The 21727-nt window shown below is 44.1% G+C and overlaps 1 protein-coding gene across 2 annotated transcripts in view; it reads left to right on the top strand.

The window, feature by feature from the left end:
* Positions 1-21727, top strand: part of LOC308132278 (tetratricopeptide repeat protein 28-like) — a 156219-nt gene that overhangs the window by 60560 nt on the left and 73932 nt on the right. The window lies entirely within an intron of this gene.

Genomic DNA, 21727 nt, shown 5'->3' with positions numbered 1-21727 from the left:
CACATGATATACTTGGACATTAATAATGCACACACCGGGTGGTAAACTTTACAATGCTGCGTTAATTGAAATGTTAATATTTTATACTGGTGCTCACATGTTTTGGATGTTTGGCTCCTCCTCACACCAGCAGACACAGACGGGCCCAGACTTGAGCCAGACTAACGAAGACATCAGTGATTAATGCATATGGGAGTGAACCTCTGGAATTGTGGACACATGTGATCAGATCTAATATCGAAATGGCCCCAAAAAAAGTGATGGGATCCACACAAAAAACTGACCGCTTAATCGATGCGTAAAAGTTCGAGCACGAACTGGCACCTCTTTTGCATTACACCTCTTTATAGTAGAGTACTTAATAAGACTAAAACAACTCTTAGTGTTATGTTTTCGTGGTGAGACTTTCATTTTCCCTTGAAGTTTCAGTCGTAACTATTCTCTCCTTTTGCTCTGTTTTCTGAGCCTTGGGGTATTACAACATGGAAAATATCTGAAAATCATCTGGGGTCTATAAAAAAAAAAGGTAGCACACAAATGCACACGGTGAAGATTTTTACCAGCAGGGGGCACTTGTCTGACAAGAACCAGCCTTCGTGTGCAGGAATAGGCTTTGCACTTCTTCAGACTGAGAGAAAGAGGGGGGAATAGAGGGATGAGTAACTCTTTTAGTTCATCTATCAAGTGTTTGTATCATTCTGACTTTACTTTTCCCAAAAGACTTTGTTCAACAGCAGCATGAACATTTTTTATTGTTTTTTTTCCCTTCTTCTGGCCTACATATTTTTTCTTGCCTTGCATTATAATAGTGTTCTGGTTTCATAATTACCTGGTATAAATAGCACCAGCCACCATTGTCAAAAGCAGTATGAGAACGTCTACTGGTGCTGGAAGTATTCCTTTGGTGCCGGTGGCCCTCGGTGGGCTCCTTCCAAAACTAAAGCATCTGTGGTTTGTTGTGCATCGAGTGACATTAATGTGGATAATCACATCCTGAAAGATGAAACAAAAGCAAATGATCAAAAACAAGTCGCTTCATGTTGACTTATCAGCAAAGAACATGAATACCATGAGCAAGCTCTAATGATTTCTACAGCTGTGCAGTGTATCTGCCAGAGTCATCCTTGAGACCCCCCTTTGAGGACTAAAAGCCTTTCCTCACTGCAGGAGCTGATTCCCAGCCACACTGCATTCATATGTGCTCGACTCCAGAAATACCGTCAACGTAACACAGTTGTTCATGTCTACCTTAATATTCCTTGACATCACTGAGGTGAGCACGCCAGATCACTCATCCTGGTGAGTCTCATCAAGGAGGAAAATGGTTACTCTCTTTTGTCTGATATTGATTAATTAACCTGTTGGTGATGTTGGATGCCAGTTGCATATGTATGAGGATAAGCACTTAGAAAAAGAAAACACAGACCTGCAGAGCGCCGTTCTATATTTTGAATGACTTACCTTGCACATAGTGAGTATGTGCTTCTGTATGTGCCTGACATTGTCCCTCCACCCTGAACTCTGCTTCACTGCCAAGGATGTCCTTTGACTGAGATGTTGCAAATAGCAGCCAGCACGACTGGAATAAAAAACAGCTATTGTGCGCTGCTTTCATAAAAACTAAATAACAAAAAACAAAACAAAACAAAAAAAACAATTTTTTTTGAACACAGTACTCCCTTTGCAAAATGCACAATGCACAAACAATAATGTCACAAAAGGCTCTTGATTTTTTCCTTTCTGTGCTTCTTTTTTTTATCAGCTCCACAATCTGTCTCTTTACTACACTTGTAAAGCAATGGAGATCAATAGAAAGTGTAGGAGAATCATATTGATTCAGGCTGAGTGTCCAGTCCACCTCCCCATAATGGATTACACTAACGAGTAAAAATTCTAAATCTGTAATGTTGAATAGATGAAAGAAAACCCCATAATGTTGCTGGCACATAGCTTGTCAGTTCTGGAAAGAGAATATGAATGAAACAGTTTATTTTTTTTATCCAGGGGTTGTGTGATTAACTGTCTCTTCCTGTGAGTTGATTGACTTGGTCTGAACTACTGAGCCAATTAAGAAAGACGGTCGGTTATCCAATTTCAAAAACCTTGAAGAGGAGGCATCTGGCATAGTTGTGTGTTTCTGATGGTAGATTAATGTGCCTGTCACTTACGTGATAATGCCTCGTGTAAAAAGAAGCCGTTTGTTGGGCTTTCACTCAAAGTACAGGAGACTTTTGTATGGTAGACATTTAAATGGCAGATTGTCACAAGGTTCAATTTCACTCAGTCACCGGTGGTGACAAAGCTGCCATGGAAAGTGTTCACACCATCAGGAGGACTTGAGGCTCAGTGACTTGCATGTGGATGTGCAGAGGGAGAGTTTGAACTGCCAACCCTGCAGTTACTGGACCATTACCCGAGTTCAAGCCATCAGTGGTGTTTCTTGTTTGTGAGACTGAACAAATAGGTTCGTGTGAATGTACTCCAGCAGACACTGAGGTTCTGTTTGGTTGTCTTGCAGTGGAGGAAAGTAAGCAGTATAAAATATGGAGAGAGTCTTTCCTGGGGGAAAGGTAACTCAGTGAGCCAGGTAAGAGATGGCAGAATGCCTGCGCTGAAATTTTCGAAAAGCCACAAAGTTACATTCAGAGAAAGGAAAACTTGTGGGACTGCTGACTCAAAGGCAGAGGGTATCACAAACTCAGGTATTTTATGCTTTTATATTTTTTTGTGCATATGTGTGTACAAAGCTCCAGAGAGACATGGACATTATTTATAGACTCCTGTAGATCAGCAAGTTTCTGTCTGTATAAGAAACTGAGTTGTTTTTCTTGTCTGTTCATTTGCTGAAAAACATTGCGTGCTTCTTCTTTTTGCTGTCAAATGTGTTTTCAAGCTATGATGACTTGAAAGGAATTGCTCAGCACCTGTTAATATGTTGGTTGGGCTCAGATTACGACACCAGGCTCAACATTGAGAGTTAACATCATGCCTTGTGGCAGTGTGACCGAGTCAGAAGGAAGTTCGTGTTTGTTTTTTATGGTCATGCGGAATATTTTGTGGTTTCCACACGGCTGACATAAGGCCGTCTCACCTGAGAAGGACCGATGCCTTGCTCATGTTTCAGTACACAGGCTCACTGGGTGCTCGGGCTTTTAGCATCAGTGGGGGCAACCTTGCAGCTTTGTCCGTGTTCATTGGCTTTTTACCTCTGGGGTTTTCTCATGCTGCTTTTCCTCTTTGATTTGGCATTATTTATGAGTTCACCGGTAGGCGGAAAGGGCTATCTTTCCCCCCAGTGCTCCATCAGTCCCCGTGACGTCTCATGGCTGGCAGCAGCGCTGCAGTTCTGGAATACATTTACGGGAAGGGAAAACCCGTCAGGTTGTGATGAGAAACGCTGGAGGACACGTATCTGTGGAGAAAAGAAAGCAGGCATAGCTGTCACTGGGGGGGGAAGACTCACTTTGGAGAAGCTGAGAGTGCAAGACAAAGATTGAGATACATCAGGAAACAAATGGGGACTGGACAGTGGGATGGGAGGAAACAAGGAGATAGATGGGTGGCTATTGGGGAGAAGTAATGGGATTTCTGTAGAGTTGTAGACGTTGATCGAAATTGAGATGGTTGGAATCAAAGTCAGAGAATATGAGGACGAATTGGAGGCTTGAGAATAAAATGGTGCAAGGAGATAAAGATTTGGAGTTTAGGAGTGAGAGGCCCTAGAGTGATGCAGCAGGTATAATTAATGATAGGGAGTGATAGCACCTGCTGTTCCTGATGCTGCGCAGTATTTACGGCACAGCATGCCAAGCGGAACGGGATGCGGCTGCTTGGCCAGCCCCCTGGCCCATCCTCCTGGGGCGTGAAAAGATAGGGTAGGGGGCGGGGGATTGGGTCAGGTAAGGGGGGTGGGGGGTGGGCAGCGACTCAGCAATACTGCTGAAATTTATGTGCAGTAACTCGCTCTGTTAATCCCAGCTCACCGCCTCCCATTGGGACAGCCGGACAGAGATGGAAGATAGAACGAAGAGCTTCCTGGAATGCAAGGCCTCCGTTTCTCTGCATGATGCAGTGGTCTGCAGTATGCAACACACTGGCTGCTTGGTAAGGAGGCACTCCTGGGAGTCCACTGTCAAAACCCAACAGGAAAGACAATGGTGACTGGGCCATCCCACTCTCATTTATCCTTGTGCCTGGTACCTGCACATTTCCCTGTGTGTGTGTCGAGATGGATTTTTGGATTGCAAGTGGTAAATACAAAAATTGATTTATGTCTTGAGCAGTCCATTTGTAATGTTTTCCTCGGGCCTCACAGCACTCATTTCTGATTTGCTATACCTTGCCTTTCCCCCTCAGTGCTTCTGCGTGAGCAAATGGACCCGTGTTTGAGTTTATTGAGGTCACTGTTCCAGGGGTGTGGTCAGCTACACCGGTGGCGGTGGAGGTGCCTGCCTCTGGCTGCCTCCATAGGGAACAAAACAAACCTGACTTGATGGACCACATCAATTGGAGCACATTTCCTTGTTCTATGAGGTGGAACAGTCCCTCTGTAGGACTTAAGCGCTGTTCTTTTCTTTCTTTTCTTTGGTTAAGCTTCTGTATTATGGACTCAGTCTTGCACATACTGAAGAGAGCCAGTGTTTCAGACATAAGCTGGATAAAGAATGAGGGCTGTCGATGGCACTACAGCCACATCCCTTCAGCATATGGCCTGAAAAACATGCATACTTTACTCTGTTTCACAACATTTATCAGAGTGCAGCTGCCAAAACCACAGTTCCTACATTCCTTTATAACTCCACACTGGACCCGTTCCAGTAGGCCAGGCATAGTATCAGTTCAGTCTTTAGGCCCTGCAGCTGTCTCCTCCCAATGCCGTCTGTGTGTTGTGACAGACGTTCATTTCTCGTGTGTTCTAAAGGGAGGCTGTGATCCAGTCTGGATGGAGACGTGTGAAGAGCATCATTAATACCACCCTGCCTCACGCTGACGCCCCTAAACCCTGCTAATTCCATCTCTTCGTTTGTCGGAGATGGGATTCATAAGCTGTTCTTTGAAGGCTCAATTTTCCAGGAGTGTGTCCGTGGCTTAGCTGTTGCCCTCATGCCGCCAGGACCAGTCACTCCATTTCTTGGATTGACAGTGTGGTCTGGCACCCAAGTGGTCAGTATCTTGTCCTTGAGCAGATTATTGATGATTATTGAGCACTACTCAATTAACCTTTGCTTCTTCATGACCAGCACCCATTTGGATGAGTGGCGCACACTATGAGAGAGAAGCAAACGAGATCAGTGTGAGCCTCATTCTCTCTTTGAGTCTTTCAGAACAAACAGGGCCTGTGCAGTGTTTTTGTAGTCAAACAGTGTAGCAGAGACACACAGCAACGGCCTCGGTAGAGTGCTTCTCCAGGGGTCAGAGAAACAACCAAGCTCAGAGCAGATTGTTTTACTTCTCCTCACCGTCACTCTGGCCCTGCTGGCCCCGTCTCTCCATACATTTCTTGCCACACTGGATAGTGTGAGAGTAACAAAGAATGGTTTTTACAGCAAGCTGTAAATTCCTGCAGGAAGGAAGGAAGGAAGGAAGGAAAGCAGGAGAAGCCGTGCCGAGCACGACCCATTGAGCATCTTGCATCTTTGTTTCTCAAGGCTCGGCCCAGCTGCCGCGCTCTCTTGTAAGTTTGGATACATTTATATGAGGCTGGCTTTTGCTGGGATATTTATGTCAGCCATATGTTTATAGCTGCCACGATATGTGGGCTACGAGTGCCGCCATATCCTCTGTGGACTTGTCTCCTGCGGGAGATTCATGATTCCAGTTTCCTTAACAAGGCCGACAGACAGGTAGTGACTGACAGCTGCACGGAGATAGATTCAGTAATGAGGACTACAGAACAAACCTGTGGTCCACCCCCTGTGCTTCTCCTTCTTAAATGATCTCATGCCTCATAGATTTTATATATTTAGGGCCTCTGTCGCAGTCTAATAGAGACATAGCTCCTTGCAGTATAATGTTTTCTTGGACTCTGTCTGCTCTCCTTGTTACAACACTTGTACCTCCCACCATGCAGTTCTTGTGGTTGTCTGCATCTTCAACCCAACAGTATTCGTTCATGTCCCTGTTCTCGAATGCTACTCTGTCCTTAGTTCGGACCACAGCCATCGTGTGCAATAAAGTACACTGTTACCTTTGTGAAAATAAGTTGTCCACGTCTGTTCCACTTTTCCACAAAATGCCCCTTTTGTCTTTGTCTTGCAGTATCCTGAGAAACTGTTGTCTTGACACATGAGCGATATCGGCGTGTCAGATTAGACATGATTTATGGAAACTGTGCAATATTATCATCCATCAGAGATACTCTAATACTTCCTCAATCATGTTTTTTTTCTCCCTCAGCCTGTTATTCCCCTCCTCCATTCCTCTCTTGATCTATATGCCTGCGACTGGGGTCAGAGGCCACATTAGAGCGCATATTGTTCGGCAGTCTGGCGAGTGCTCCAGTTACCCCTGTGAGATCTCAGGCGTCAGCGGCTTCTTAACAGTTTAAATATACTGTAGGAAGCCGGAAGCTGAGCACTGCGGCGGGGGCCACACAGACACCATATAATATATTTAATATGGTGCAACATAACTTTGAAGTCAGATCTGCCTGTATAGCCATGTGTTAAAAAGTGTGTGTTGCTTTTGTCACCTGTCTTTGTGGTTTCCATTTTAAAATCATGCTGAGCAGAAAACAATTTGGGGTCACGAGTGCTACTCTGCCTCCTGCAATTAAAAAAAAAAAAAAGGATATGCACTTCTTACAGCTGCAACAATGAAGGCTATATAAAGATAATTATAATCACTGTTTGGAGTGAAAGACTGTAACTTGGCATACAACAGTCTGTTTAATGCTTCTGGTGTAAAGTTACACTCCCAGTTTACATTTGGGAATATGTTAGCCCTATCCTCTTAATTTTCCTATGAACAATGTCTTTTTTTTGTGCCGGAAAAGGCTGCGGTACATGCCTGGCTTTTTGCTGCAATAGTCTTTTTTTTTTTTTAAGAATAGAAAGGTTGTGCTGCCCCATTAGGTCTGGTTGAAGCTTTGTTACAGCTCAGGTGCGAAGGTGCTGAGTCAAACTGCTGAGTCTTGTGGTATAATGAATGGCCGTATTATATTTTACAGAAGACTTCTCGTTTGTTGCTGCTGGGCTGTGCACGTTATACAGCAGAGCCCCGGGGACATCCTTGTAACATAGTTGTGCTGGCTGGCATGTAGACATGTGAAATTATCCATGCCTGTGTCTGTCAGTGAACATGACTGCATGTGTCCTTCAGGGTTTGTCCAGCAGCAGCAGCAGCAGCAGCAGGATTGAAGATGTTCAGCTGAAGTCGCACACAAACTTCCTTCTTACCTTGAATCGTATGGTTTCATTTTTTTTTTCCTCCCCAGACAACTGGGACATTTTATTATTTATAGCATCGGCATCAGCCTGAAACTCGAATTCATATTAGCTCCCGAAATGCTACACAGCTTAGCTGTAGTTGATTTGAGCTAAGCTGTTGACATTTACGCCAACAGATCTATTTCCCCCAGCTTTCTGCCTCTCCATCCCCTCATTCCTCTCGTCTCCGCATTGCTGCTCCTACAGCAAACAGCGCTGGGCCTCAGGCGGAGCAGGTGCAGGCTGCTGTGATGGTGGCTCTTCTGATGCACATACACATGCACGCCAGACTCGGGGGAGATCGGTTGGCTCTGCACCAGTCTCGGGGAAATGGCAGACCAGGATTGTTTGTTGGAGAGGACCGAAAGCTCTGTGCCGGTTGTATTTTCTGTTCTGTTTAGAAAGTGAGCAGGTGTTTCGAAATTAAAGCAGTCCTCCATGTGTCGAATGTGCTCTCGGTCCCAGGGGAACAATTTAGATCTGGTAAAATCCTGTTCACTGCAAATCTGTTGGCAGTGCTGAGCATCTCTGCCAGTTGGTGTTTTGAAGTGTGTCTTTTAGCACTATGTTAAAAATCTAATTCAATAAGTTGGTTTGTCCCTGTTGCTGTGACTCAGCAGTTGATGAAATCACACATTTCAAGGCCCTCCAATCGATGAAAATCGACAGATCCTCAAGGCTTGGGTTCTTAGTTTTTTTTTTTTTTTGTGGAAAATAGCTTTGTTCCTTGAGACAGAACTGTGCAAACATAACATCCCCTGTTATGCGTGTGGATTAATGGTTGCCTCCAAAAGAATGTATGGGATGTTTTCAGTATGAGTATGAGAGTGGAGAAACAGTTTGACCTCAAATTCTTTGCTCGTCTTGCTTCAGTGGTGTCTTGTCTCGTTTTTTTGTTCGGTTCATGCTGCGCTTTGTTCTGGAAAATAAAAACTGACTTGACATTTGAAATGGATTTCTAATCAAAGTGAGAGACAAATGTAATGGCTGCTTGATGAAGCTGTCAGCGTGATGACGGTCTACGAGACAGTTTTGATAAAACACTTTGAAATTCTTTATTCTTTCCACAGGAGTAGCAATTAGAAGCCAACAAAAAAAAAAATGCTCGACAGTACAACTGCAAATCCGATTGCAACATTTTGCGTGCCTATTTTCCTCATCGCGCGGCATATGCGACACGTGTTTCCTTTGTAAATGGGAGTTTTGTCAGCCTTCTCGGCAATGTGTGGCAACCAGACAGATGGACTGGCAGGTTGACAGATAATGGAGATGTGAATGTGGTGGGCGACACTCCTTCTGAGGCACCTCTTTGACTGTTATCACAGCCACTTGTCCCGGTTCCCATAAAGAGAGGCTCATTTAATTCCCTGTCCTCGTTTCCTGCAACGACGGAAACCGTAGCCTGGCACAGGAACTGTTCATCTCAGGAACCTTTGCACAAAGCAACACACCACAAAAAAGATCCTTCTTTCTGTAATACTGTGGTGCATTTTGTGACTTCCCTTTTTTCCTCTCATTAGCTTTTGTTGCACATGCTTAGTAGTTACCATCGGCCTGCATCTTTTAAGTGCCTTTCTGTTTAAGAAATTAGTGTCAAATGATCTTGTTTGAGTGCTTGTCTCTTCTTGGCTGATGTGATGGTGGGTCCCCGGGGGATTTGTGAGAGGATTCAGATCGGAGGTTTTTTTCAGAGGAGGGAGGGGAGTTATGAAACCTGATTAGAATATGGTTTGGGTTAATTAACTCAGTATTCTTTCTCATTCCATCTATCTCTATGTAATCTAATTACAGATGGTGGTTTCCCCCATTCATATCAAATGAAAATGAAACGGGTCCCATGAGGGGAGGAAGGGGGAACTCCTCCCCGCCACCCAGTCTCCTCCTCCTCCACCTTCTGGTCTTGTCCGCCCCGGTTCTGTGCTGAGGAGTAAACAGATGTGGCGTCAGGGCAATCTGACGTTATTGTCTCTGAATTCAGCGGCGCTCTGTTTATTCTGCCTCGTCTCCTGGAACTGCCAGTGTGTCTGTTAGATATGCTTTAGGTGTGTCATCATTTAATGAGTTTAATTAGCTTCCACGCGTCTTCAGACAGCCAACGCCGACGTGTGGTGTGTTGCTTTCTGCAAGCAGCAATTCACACAAGTGAGTGGTTAAACATAAATTGCATCATGCTTTTGTTATACCGTGTAGAATAATGAGCTTTGTGATCAATTATTTCAACTCAAGTATGGCATCACCCAAGGAAATGGTGTGCTCTGGACCATTGCAGCTGCACTGTGTGCTTCAAACATAATTATTAACAGATGGTGGACCTCTCATATTCATTTCTGTCATCCCTGTTTTCACCGGCTTTGTTGCGCCGACTCCTCTCCAACTTCTCCATGTCTTCCCTTCAAACTTCACTGAGTGTAGCAAACTTCTTCAGGCTGACACGCTCTTTTGTTTCTGCTTGTTGAATATCTGAGCAGCTCTTGTCATGGTAGCTGATTGGAAAGATCAAGAGCGGCTCTTCAACTGCAGTCTCTTTGTATATTAGAAGTTAAAGGCCAAAAATGCAATTCAAGCACTTCTGTCTATCCTCAAAGATGACACCCATATTAGCGCCAACGTCTTGCTTTCCTGTCTCACATCTTTTCCCTTCCTTTTTTCTCTCTGTCTAAATTCAAACCCCTCATCTCTTCCCATCTTCGTCTGCATATCCTCTGTACTCCATCTTTATGTCTGTGTCTCTCAGGAAGAAACAGCCTTTAGCTGTAAATTGGCCCATTTCTCACATTTCATTTCCCAAAGTTGAGGCAGGTAGGAGAAGTGAGTTGGGGGAGAACCTGCCAACCCAGCAGATTGGAAAAACTGAAATTCATTAGTCCTCCTTGGTCCATGAACAGGAGCATGAAAGCACGCCCCCCCCCCACCCTCCCATTTTTCAGATAAGTCAGAAATTAGGTTCTTTCTGCGTTGCGTTCTGTATTCACTGCAGTCCAATCAGCACATGTACACAAGCCTCTTGAAATGAAACAGAGGCAGACGTTTAACACAGAACATTTTGCAGCACACCAGGCTCAAGTGGTTTCCTAAGTGAAGAAAAATATCAGGACACTTCCATTATTCTACAAATGTGTAAGTCCGCAAAAGCATAAAATTAGATATCTGTGAAGCATAAAATTAATTCTGAGACCTCTACAAAAGGTCAAAGGATATTTTCAAACTAAACCCACGATTAGCTTCTTGTTTGACATATAGTGTTAATGCCTGGTAAGAAGTTAGCCAGTGTGGAATTGGTATGTCCAGTCACACATTAATCCAGCTTTGAAGTCTTTTAAGTCTTTTGTGACCTACTAAGGATTGCAGATGAATTTGTCTTATTGTTCTCATGCATGTACACAACAGCGTTTGAAACATTGTCGAAACTACTGGTTAAGGAGCGTTTCTGCTGCTTTGGCAGTCTGTTTGTGCTCTCCAGTCACCACTTTCCATGGTCACAGATTAGGTGGAGGAGGAGGGAGGGGGGGGGGGGGGGGGGGGTTAGTGCAGAAGCCAATTACAGTTATATCTCTGTCCCGCCGGTAGACTCCCCACTGTCTGTCTGAAGCCCTCCACTCAGTCAAGAGAGCGCCTTCTCCTCTTGAGCAGCCCAATTTGTCAAGATCACTCATTCAGATTGGTGTCATTTTGAGTGGGGGCGGGTGTCTGACTTTCCGGAGGGGTGATTATGCCAGAGGAAGATGAAAAGGCAAAATGCAGATGACCCTTAATCTCTTTTTGAGGAGCCGTACCTCCTCCAGCTCTTCCTCACCCCTTTATCTCATGATTCCTTTTCCTTTTCATTAGAGGTCTTTCCTCTGTCCAATTGACCTCTTATTTCCCTCGCTTACTTTCTTTCTTTCTTGATCTCCGTTTTCCACTCCATTATTTCTCCTCTGCCAGATTTTCATTTTTCCGTCCTCCTCCTTTCTCAGTTTCTATTTCTCCTCTCTCTTCTTGGCACCACACTCCTTTTAATGTGTGGACGACACGGCACCGACCCCATGTAAATATGTGGGCTAATCTGGGCTTTCATTAGTTTGTGTACATGAATATTGCATGACTGGTTCTCCTGTGCTAGCCCAGATTAGTTCTCTGTCTTTTCCCCTGGTTAATTGAAAACCATTATAACTGACTCCAGTCAGGAGTCGTGCTCCAAAAAGCTTCTTTCTCAGGCTGCGCCCAGGCTGCTCTGATCTCCCTCACCCGCCGTACCCTTCCCGTCAAACCCAAAGCCTGCTTTTCAAATGGACACCAATCAAAGGGCTCTTCTGCGAGAGGCAGAGCAGAGTGTTGGGAAATGAGGTTAAGTGTGCAGACTGACCGACCTTCAATATCGCAATGCCCTCCATATCAGAATCTGACAGCCCGTGAGAGTGTGCAAAGAACGGGCTTGGCGGGACGACTTGTAATTGGACTGGGATACCAGAAAGCAGATGAAGCATTTAAGGCTTCGACCTGTCTATTTTCAGAGCAAGAAGTGTGCGGGATGACAGATTCACCTCTGTGGGTTTTTGACAAGCACTTGGACTTCTTTTCGAACACAATAAACAACCAGCTTTCATATAATACACACGCTTAATCCCCAATTTAGTTTGAGTGGCTCGAGCCCATAAAACAGACACGCCATGTAGGAAATATCAGAGCCGAGTTCCATTTTTTTTTTACCCTTGTTTTCTTTTCTATCTTTTTTTTCTCCCCACTGCTGTTCAAAAATTCAGAACAGTGTCTGTGGGGTGCTATTTTAAACAGGCCGCTCCATGCTCTATCTGATCTTGCGTTCTACTCGGGGATATGGGGGGTTGAGCAGAGTATGTCGAGACGCTTTGGAAACAATGTCCTCCATGTTGCCCCCGGACACAGCCCCCCCCCCATCAAAAATGGCTAATTTTATGCAGCTCTCATCACTGCTTTTGAAAAAGAGCAAGAGATGGAGAAAAGATACTATCTTCAGGGTGGTGCCAAAATAAGAGAAGGAAATTGAGTGGAAACTCTTGCCATGCATAACAGCAAGGGGCGAATCTTCATGAGGGCATGATTTTCTCCCTCCATCCTCTTCCTCCACTCATTATTCTGCAGAGGGGACTATCTTACTGCTTGCTGATTTGCCTATCTTTTCCACTTTTTCACTTTCTGTGTGTTCGGAAACACAGGCATATGTATTAAACAAATTATTGAGTCCGCTGAGGTGGATATACTGTATATGTCTGTCCCCACCATTATTACTGTCAAACATTTGTGATGTTTTCTGGACATGTTTTGCACTTGTGCTGGGTTCCGGTTTAGAACAGTCACAGAGTTTTATTTCCTACTTTGACCTTGATGCTGTTTTGCTGACACACTTGTGTGTCCTGTTCACGCCAGATTTTCGAGAATTCCGGAGCAATTTCTTCCACGGCAATAAAAAACATGTCATTCCCTTCCTCTTTTACTCGCCTCACAATCTAAATTCGCCCTTCTGTTTCAACCACACAACGCAGCGATGGTGGCAGGTTCGTGGTGAGGCTTCAGGAATGGAAATGAGATGCGTGGTGGCACGGTGTCAAAGAGCAACAGATTGAACATTAGCCTGAATCGTCCAGCAAATGTTTGCAGATTTTTTTTTATTCAAATTAGCCCAGAATATTGGCTCGGCAGCCAAGGGTGCAGAGGGAGCTCCGCAGTGGACACCTGCTCTATTAACCCCACATGATGTGTTTGGTTGTGATTGCATGAATTATCACAAGTGCAGATTTGTGTTCGCCATGTGCGCTATTTATGTTGCTCACAGTGTTTTTAGCGCTTGTGGCCCAGGAGAGCATGCAAATGGAAAACACAGAGTTGACTTCCTTTAGTAACTTATTAGTCGGGTTGTCTGCTCGCTGTTTGTTTTCCTGAAGGCAAAGTTTTTCATTTTTAGTCTTACATTTAGCCTCCCCGCCGGAGCAGAGGGAGGGCTGCTGCTGTTCGACTTCAGACAGGATTATTTATGGTGTGTGTGCCTGTCGTTGGTGTTTGACTTATTGCAGGGTCACAGGATGTGGGTGGATTTAGGTGCTACTTTATCACTCTTACCTCACCATTCTTAATCAAGTCACGTCCCACTCTGCCACTGCACTGGGTCACCTCCAGTATCTGTATCCGCGTGTGTGTGCGTGTGTTTGTGTGTGCGTGCGCGCACCGACAAGCTTGCATACGTAGTCTGCGCGTATACTGTGCATGTACTTGATACCACTTGATACTATTGACTCGGACCACACACAATTTACCTTAACCAAACAGCACCGACTCCTGTAGATGTCCGTGTACAAAATTAAGGGCCCGATAATTCAATGACTTGATGATATATTTAACAGGTTCCTGGCGGGTGATTCATTGCAGTCGCTGTACACAAATAAAGTACTTTCAAATCTTCTACTGAGCTCAGTTTGTTTTTTTTGTTTTTTTTTGGTTTGTTGTTATTTTTTGCTTGCACAAACAGTTGCTAACTTTAAAGAGATACACTGTGAATCATTTCACACTCCTTCCGACAGCATTGTGAATTATAATTTACTAGAATTTGATCAGCTATTGATTCTGTAATTTAATCTGGTTGCTATCTTGATATGTTTTGCTCCTGGCAGCTGATGTCACATTCAGTTTTCATTCATTTTGCATGGTTTTATCGAAGCTTCAGCTCTTTCAACAAAGCCTTTGAGTTTGTTGAAATGAAACCTTCACCATTGAACAAAATGCACATCGCAGTTCTATTGCAGTCATATTCATATCTATTAAAAGAAGTCGAGATTATCCTTCACTCTGAAGACTTGACCTGCTATATCAACAACTGCAGTGTAGCAGCAACACAAATCTACCCCAGTGCAGATTCGTGAGTTGTTGTTTTTTCAAGACTGTATACGCCTTATTGCCCTCAGCCCTCTCTGTCCTTGGCTGGTTTGTGTGTGCTGACAGTGGCTGCCACATTCTGCTTTTAACCCGAGTCTAAAGCCATGACTGATGGGATTCACAAGCCCGCGCCCGTACTCCGCCTCTCACAGATGATGTATGTTTGTAGAGAAGTTTACCTTTGCCGGTTTATGGCTGGTTGTGTGTGCTCTCGCGCACCTGTGTGTGGGTGTATCTCAACCTTAAATTTGACCAATGCTCGCTCAAGTGTGCTTTCCACTGTGGGATTTGTCTTTGTGTAATTTAGCTCGGGAAGAACAAGTGTCTGTAGCTCTCTGTTGCGCGTCTCTTCACTAAGTCTCGGCTGACTAGATATCATGTCAGCTGGGTATTAAATGTTTAATGCTAGTGGATGTAGAAGATTGCTTTCTACTTGTCCTGATTAAATATTTAGGGGTGTCTGAATAGTGCATTTGACATTGCTTGGTGGTGAGGGACCCTGTTCGCAGTGTGAAGTGTGGGAACGTAACTGACTGCCAGATGTCTGTTTAGTTGTGACTATGGTGCAACTGGGACCCTGGCAGAGTGAAACTGGAGGTATACACAAAATGGGAGGTGAGAGGGGAAGTTATATTTATCCACATCCTTCCTTCTCTACAGAGAGCCCCGTTTCCTCTCTGCAAAGCCTGCATTTGAGAACCCTGCTTTGTCCTTTTGAATATACAGTAGGGAATATTACATATGGATAAAGCCTTGATGGCGTGCAGACTTAAGTTAGATATTTACAGATAACTATGAGCCATGTACATCTTTGTCGAACTCGATGGAGACGGCATGTGCTGTGAATTCATGAACACTGAAATGGAGTGTACATTAACTAAAAATGGAATTCTTTCAGCCACGGTAAATGTCCTCTGATGGAATGAGACAGAGGTTATTTCAGTTTCCATCTGAGAAACTCAACAAGGCAAAAGGACAGGAGAGGGTTGCAGTAATATCTAAAAATGAAAGATGCTTCCGCACTAAATGGCCTGATCTCTTTACTTGTCATCTTTTGTCCAAACTTCAAGTGGAAAAGAAAAGAAATAATCTCCTCCATGCTGCTAAAACCTTATAATGGCAGTTGACATTGAAACTTTTGTCACAAACTTACTTTGATATATGTTGAGTAAATAACCAGGACATTTAAATAGAAAAAGAGGCGATACTTTAAGTTCTTCATGTTGTTGCATCTTCAATAAGTTTTTTTTTTTTTTTTTGAAGCTGCATTTGTTTTAAACACAGACAAAAGAATTATAGGCTTGTTGGTCACTTTTACACATTAGATTACAGGGGGAGATGTTTTCAGTGTTGTACACAGACATTCGGATGGAACTCATTTCCTTAAAGGTAAATAACCGTCCAGAAAGTACGGTATGGAGAAATAAAAGTCCCAGGTACGTTTCTGTCAGAATGTTAAAAATTTGAGTCCAATTCACTTTTTTTGAAGTCTCTTCTGTGTCCTTTTACGCACAAAAATCTGTCAATTCTGTATAAAGTCTCTTTACTCTTAGTTAGTCATGTGGTAGCATGTCTTCTTCAGGGGTTTCTCAAATCGCTCACCAGCTCATGCTTATCATGTCCTCAAATAGGTGAAAGGGATGAAAACATGGAGTATATCGTGACATGGGACCTCTTGGATCAACTCAGGAGACACCTGGTCGTGCCAAAGAGCACATTGCTATGCTGGCTCACACGGCCTGCATTGTTCCGTGCAACTCACAACAGAGACACTAAGACAGATGTATTCTGCAGAGAGGATGCGACACATTCTTCTGAGGTTATGATGTACTGAACACCCTGGCACTTTCCCCCGGTGCACACATCCACATTCACAAGGCGAGGACAATCCAGTCGTGTGTCACCCAAAACAACTGCAGCCTGCAAGTGGGGAGATAAAGAGGAGGGGAGGCAAACTTATTCCAGCTGGAGCGCATTCCCTCCGGTCAACAGGAGAAGACAAAAGTAAGCGAAAAGCATATCCGACTGAGCCTGTCGGCTTGCCTGGCCTGTTGGACGACCCACAAAGGGACACGGGGGATTGATCAGAGGAGGAGGAGAAGACCTCCACAGGAACGGCCCGAAGGCAGGAGAAACCGTCTGCTCTCCAGTCTGATCTACTTCTGAGGCGGGAGAATTGCTCAGAGGATAAAAGTACACTCCACTGATGTGATCACTGTCTGAGCTCCGTAATGCCACATGATGTACATAGGTGCTCGGATCACTGTTTGGCATGAATTCAAGCAGTCGGTTAACTCCTTCTCTGCTCGTTGGCCGATGCTCGGATGAGTAAACCTCACTTCGAGTCGGCATGTGTTATTCCTGCAACGACCGAATTCTATTGGGTGGTTCAAATATCAGGTTCTCTGCAGGCCTCGAAGGTCACTCGCTTCTGACTTCTCTTTAGAGTTCCAGAGTAGATTTAGTCAATCGCAAAATACATGCCCCCTTTAACGATAATACGTGATCAATGTTCGCTATACATACGTATGGAACCACCTATTCATACTCCAATTGTGCTTTTTTTTTTCTTAATATCAACTCTTCTTTTGTGTCTTTGGCACATATTTTGATTTAAAGCGACGCCCTCTGGTCATTTGATGGCCAAATGCTCATTTAACACATAAAGATATAAAGTCACTGATATTGATACAGTTTTTGTGTGTAGATGGAGCATAAATGAGCCTTTTAAGGTAGGAATTCAGAGCTTGAACTCAGAACTCATCCAGGGCTTGTAGTTGAAATTTCAGCGTGGCTATACACATTGATGTGTTTTTACAGCGCTTTTTATGATCATTTCACTGATTTATATGTGCAGCTCTGCCATAGCGTTTCCTATGATATGACGTTACTGTGTTATTTATAGTGTTATTGTGAATGAAATGAATATTTTATGTATGACCAATAGTGTTATTCAAAAGGAAGCAATGCCATGCTAGGCTTAGCGACAACTGGAATACAGCATAGCTCATAAGATTCAGGTGTATTCGAGTGCAGAAACATCTAAAACATGGGTCAGTGGCCCAGATCTTTATGACTCTGGATTAAATTATTAGTCAGATGATAACTCCAGATTAGACAGCTATGAGAAGACTTAGTCGTCGTCTTATGTTTGTGTGTCCCTTGAAGAATGAGTTTCAGAAAGCTAAACTAATGAATTAGTGTGACATGTTGTGGTTTCGAACAGCACTGGCACATTTCATGACTGTCTGCACCCCCTGTCTATTCTTCACAGTGTTCCAGAGGGCTGTGGTTGCACTGTAATGCCGTTCTCATTGTGTGGTTCTTGTGTTTGCGTCGAGATCTGCTTGTTTATTGGACCGCTCTTCGAAGGAATGTTGTTGCGTCTCTGTTTTTCATTAGCTGGACTGCGTCAGAGGAACATCTGACCTATGGTTTAAGGAGGGCTGCGCGTGGTGGGAGTGAAATCGTGTCGGCTGTTGTAGCCGTGCTATGGATCTCTTTTAACGTTGGCCCGTGTCACAGCTCATTAGCGATCCTGTGATCCGGAGACTACGGCTCCAGCATTTAGATTGAGGTCAGAAGGACATATGGCTGGAAAAGGGACACGAGAATCTTCTCATGTCTATTTTCTTTATTTGAAATGCCTTTAAGTTAGCTGTTTTTTTTTTTTCTTCTTTTCAATGACCCCACACAAATACCCCCCAGGGCTAAGAGGAATGTTGTGCCTGGTGCTTAGCAAACCTTGCTGGGTAGATCAAAGCAGGATAAATGCTGAAGGTATGAAGGAGTTCTTATAGGCCCTGTTGGCTGGGCGGTTTAGCCCTAATCCGATTGGGCAGTCCGGGGAGCCAGACAACCAGTGTGCGCACACCTGCCACTCCTTGTCATCTCAATGTTCTAGCTGATTGCTGGCAGTAATTAAAATATCTAATTATATCTGATTCACTATCACACAGGATTTGTAGAAATACAGATTATTAGCTCGTTTTGTTTTGGCTCAATTACCCACTTGTCTCTTGTGGGCGCTGTAGCTTGTAAGCTAGAAATGAGCTCTGCCGGCTCGATATCTCCCAACAGCTCACCACGCTTCCCTGCGTGAACACCTGCGAATGTTGACAACACATCTGCCTGTTGGTCAGTGTTTCTGTGTAATGTTGAGGGATTAAAAACGTGGTGTCTTCCTGCGTTGAGTGGCGGACTCGTGGGCAGCACTCGTTTAACTGCACTCATGAATATTAAGGAGAATTAAAGAGTAGAGTACAGTACTCACACCAGCATGTCATTGGGGTTGTTGGAGTTTGACAATTCAGACCTACAGAAAATATGAACCGGATTCCCTAATGGGGAAATGAGGAGGGAAAAACTTCAGATTAAGGGTAAGAAACCCAGTAGTGGAAAACATGAGTGGCAGAAGCCATCCTCTAAAGCAATCTAAAGCAGCCCATCCAACCTTGAAGGAGCGTACAATAGCCTGAGCCGTTTCTTCAGCATTAGCAGTCTTGTGTGGGATGCTGTATAATCTACCTGCCAGATTAAGATGACATGGTCATTGTCTAGAAGAGAGAATTGAATTATGGTGTGTGAAGGGGGTTTAAATGAGATTAAACAGGAAGAACTCATCCAGCATGCATGAGATGAACAAAGTCTTGGGCGCACGCACGCACGCACGCACGCACGCACGCACGCACACACACACACACACACACACACACATTTACGCTCATTCAGTGTGAGCTCATTTGCATACACTTAAGCACCAACGCAAAAAGATACAAATAACAGAGCATATACACATGCAAATGCACATGTCCACACATGTACTCTTGGCCTACATTCATAACCTCGACTCAATCCTGGCTCATTGCTCCTTTATTTTCAGAGAAGAGGATTTTTGCATTATTTCGGTGACATTGCTTTTTCAGTGCGTTTCTCTGTTTTCTGCCCTCTTGTGCATTCACTGTTACCCCCCCCCCCCAAAAAAAAAAATCTGAAACTCGGGGCTAATCCCCAGGATGAGTGCGATTAGCTTAACAACTCTACAGCATATTTAGTACACGTATCTGCTCTGTTTAACCACAGCTAATCTTCTATTTCCCCCCAAACTACCTACTTCTGGTGATCCTCCCTCTCCATGTTTACACCTCGACTTGGTCTGTTTTCATGTTTTTCCTCTGGCTCTGTGTGCAGACATCTGTGGATGTTTGTGTACATTCTGATAGAAGGATAATAGTCACTGCACTGCATGTGTGTGTTATATGTTTGACTACCTGTCTATGTGTACAGTATGTGTGTGCTTGAGTCTTCAACCATGATGGAATTTGTGGAGGCTGTTGTTGAGGATATTGTCGTGTATGCGCCGACCCTGTGGGGCAAAAATATGTTCAAAGATTCTGCAACAGCAGCTCGCCATTTATCTTCATTGATCATCAGGTGATAGGATGTACAAAGGCTTTATAACAATAGTCTGATGGTATCAATTAATCACATTTATGGCTTTGTGCCTCATCAGATAGGATGTGATCTCATCCTTCAGATCCGACAGATATACTCTGTGCCCGTACATCAATTGATGGGTGTTGGATTAGAATTAGCAGATGGACTGTATTTGCATTAGCCACTGGGGCGCTAGCACAGACGGAGTCAATCTGTTGTGTGGGGCAGAGACCAGGTTGTTGCTCACTAGGGTAGAGCCAGGCCAGGACACAGTGTCTGGGACTCCACGGCAGCGGCGGGGGGTCTCGGCGAAGCCAGTCTGTCTGATGTTAAAGAGATATGGAGCGCAGGTGGAAACTTGAAGCCCCTGAGTTCAATAACAGCCTGGTGCTGAAGTGTTAAGTGTTTGGTGAAGGTAGAAGGCAGCAGAAATTGGATATTGAATGGTGAAGCCACTCTGATAAAATCAAGAGGGAAAGGTTTGATTGGAACACAGAAGGAAAAAAAAAAAAAAAAAAAAAACGGGACAGGAGGTTTTAAGTTGAAAGAGGCAAGTAAAGTGCGAGGATGGGCGTGCATGTGAGATGGAACTCTCAAATCCGAAACCCCTTGCAAGTGTTTTGGAGTCAATTAGTGTTTTGTTTTTTTTCCTCTGCCCTGATATATTCACACTTTTTCATTCCCCTTTGTTCTCTGTCCCCTTGCTTGGTTATCAGAGTCCCGAGTTCTCCGCAGGGGTCTGGTTGCAGTGTTTTGCTCGGCTGTGTAGGCTCGCGTTTGTGTCAACCAATCATCACATTCCCGGCAGAAATGGACAAATCTTTCTTTCTCTCTTTCCTCTGTTTTTTTTCCTCAGATTTCTGTTCCTCTCCGCATTCCTCTTTTGAAAAATTGAAACGGCATGCACTGAAGGCAACATTATAAACTAGAGCAGATGCACAATCCAGCCAAAGGTTATGGCGATGGTCTTTTGCTTTTTTGTATTTATTCCCTTAATAAAGGCGCTGCTGTTAATATTTGTCTTCATTAGAAAACCCATGTACAATCTCCTATCTTGCTGTGAAGATAATATATCTAAACTGTGGCCTTTACGTCAGCAAGTGTTGTTGTTATCGTGTAAATGCAAGCAAATGGAGATTGGAGAGGTCAAGCCGGCCAGACTGCTGTGATTATTGCTCTTGGAGATCCATGTCGATCGATGGGAACTACCTTTCTTTGGAGAAAAGTGCCAACGGCAGGCATAGGGTCGTCACTGAGCAGGTGCCACCAACAGCCACATTATTGCGTGGGATGAAAACAAATGATAATTCTTTGCCAAAAAACAGACAATTAGGACTTTTATTTTTCTCATTCTTTCGGCTGGAGCTCTTGAGTTTAGAATTAAGAAGTGTGCTACTTTGCCTGAGCTTTGCACAGTGTGCATAAATATACTGACGGATTCATATTGGCTTGTTTTAGTAGTGGTTTACAAGCATGGCACTTGTAGAACAAAAGGAGAATGAGGGGATACTCGTCTCTGTAGTTTTTCAGCTTTTGATCAGACTTCTATTTCGGGGAGAATGTATTTTTTGAGAGAACAAGGGAGTTTGGGGAAGGGGGGTGCGAGGGTGTAGGAAAGGCAGACGTTTTTTGTTTTTTTTCCTGCGCGCATTACATGTCATCACTCCAAACTCATCATGTCCTGGAAATTGAGCCTGAGGAAGACTGCTGAGCTTGGATTTCACTCTGCTTTCCTTCCCCTCCCCTTTGTCTTGAGTGTTTCTCCCCCATCCTTCTCCCACTCATTTTGCCTTTTTATCTCAGTCAAATCTCTAATTCCCTTTTACGCCATCCATAGCTGCGCCTTCCTTTAATACTTTCCCTCTCTTTGCTTTCTTTTTCTTCCTCCTCTCGTACTTTGTCCCCTCACCCCCACCCTTCATTTTCCTTTCCTCAGTGTTTCAGTGTTAACTACTGAGCCAGAGAATACTGCCTCAGCT

This window comes from Blennius ocellaris, assembly GCF_963422515.1.
Source record: "Blennius ocellaris genome assembly, chromosome: 7".
NCBI classification, from domain to species: Eukaryota; Metazoa; Chordata; class Actinopteri; order Blenniiformes; family Blenniidae; genus Blennius; species Blennius ocellaris.
Note: the sequence above shows the minus strand (reverse complement) of the source record. Positions and strands in the feature narration are given on the sequence as shown.